Source organism: Lontra canadensis, unplaced genomic scaffold, assembly GCF_010015895.1.
Source record: "Lontra canadensis isolate GAN:19392208 unplaced genomic scaffold, GSC_riverotter_1.0 scaffold2505, whole genome shotgun sequence".
Taxonomy (NCBI): domain Eukaryota; kingdom Metazoa; phylum Chordata; class Mammalia; order Carnivora; family Mustelidae; genus Lontra; species Lontra canadensis.
Window position 1 is genome coordinate 1,344 of NW_022633489.1, and position 1,617 is coordinate 2,960.

Consider the following 1,617-nt stretch of genomic DNA (forward strand, 5'->3'; position numbering starts at 1 on the left):
CAGGCCCAGGACCAGAGCTGAGGCCTGGGGGCAGGGCTGGGAGCCTCCACTTCCTCCTCCTCCCTTCCCGCCCTGGTCTGTGGCCTCATCGTGCAGCTCAGAAAGGGGAAATTCTTGCGTTTAAAGTCCAGCAGGTGAAAGGTTGGGGCCAGGGTATCTGAGTCCATCGGCAGTGACCAGTGACAGGAGACATGAAGAGGACCAGAGGCAGCCTTGAGGCCTGGGGGAGCCTGGTGCTGCTGGTGAGTTCTTGCAGACAGGGGTGGGGGGCTAGGTCCTGAGGGAGGAGGGGCTGAAGGTCGCCTGGAGAAGGAAGCAGGCCTGTGGATTGTCAGACACACCTGGGCTCTCACAACAGATCATCCACTGTGAGAAGGAGCTCTGCTTTCTGGCAAGACTCAGGTTTCCTCACAAAGACCTAGGAGTCCCGGCCACCAGTGCCCTCCTCCCTCAGACCCAAGAGTCCAGACCCCCAGCTCCTCCTCCTTCAGACCCAGAAATCCAGACCCCCAGATGCCTCTTCCCTCAGACCCAGCAGTCCTGGCCACAAGGGCCCTCCTCCCTCAGACCCAAGAATCCAGACCCCTAGCCCCTTCCTCCCTCAGACCCAGGAGTCCAGACCCCCAGCCCCTCCTCCTTCAGACCCAGGAGTCCAGACCCCCATCTCCTCCTCCCTCAGACCCAGGAGTCCAGACCCCCCAGCCCCCTCCTCCCTCAGACCCAGGTGTCCAGACCCCCAGCCCTCTCCTCCCTCAGACCCAGGAGTCCAGACCCCCAGGCCCCTCCTCCCTCAGACCCTGTAGTCTAGGCCCTCAGTCCTTCCTCCCTCAGACCCAGGAGTCCAGACCCCCAGCCCCTCCTCCCTCAGACCCAGGAGTCCAGACCCCAACCCCTCCTCCCTCAGACCCTGTAGTCTAGGCCTTCAGTCCCTCCTCCCTCAGACCCAGGAGTCCAGACCCCCAACCCCTCCTCCCTCAGACCCAGGAGTCCAGACCCCCTAGTTCCCTCTTCCCTCAGACCAGGAGTCCAGCCCCCCAGCCCCCTCCTCCCTCAGACCCAGCAGTCCCGACCCCAACCCCTCCTCCCTCAGACCCAGAAGTCCAGACCCCCAGCCACTCCTCCCTCAGACCCAGAAGTCCAGAGCCCCAGATGACTCTTCCCTCAGACCCAGGAGTCCTGGCCACAAGTGCCTTCCTCCCTCGGACCCAAGAATGCAGACTCCTAGCCCCTTCCTCCCTCAGACTCAGGAGTCCAGACCCCCAGCCCCTCCTCCCTCAGACCCAGGAGTCCAGACCCCCCAGCCCTCTCTTCCCTCAGACCTAGGAGTCCAGACCCCCAGCCCCCTCCTCCCTCACACCCAGGAGTCCAGACCCCCAGCCCCCTCCTCCCTCAGACCCCGGAGTCCAGACCCCCTGCCCTCTCCTCCCTCAGACCCAGGAGTCCAGATCCCCTAGTTCCCTCTTCCCTCAAACCAGGAGTCTAGACCCCCAGACCCCTCCCTCCTCAGACCCTGTAGTCTAGGCCCTCAGTCCCTCCTCCCTCAGACCCAGGAGTCCGGACCCCCAGCCCCCTCCTCCCTCAGACCCAGGAGTCCAGACCCCCCTTCCCTCTCCTCCC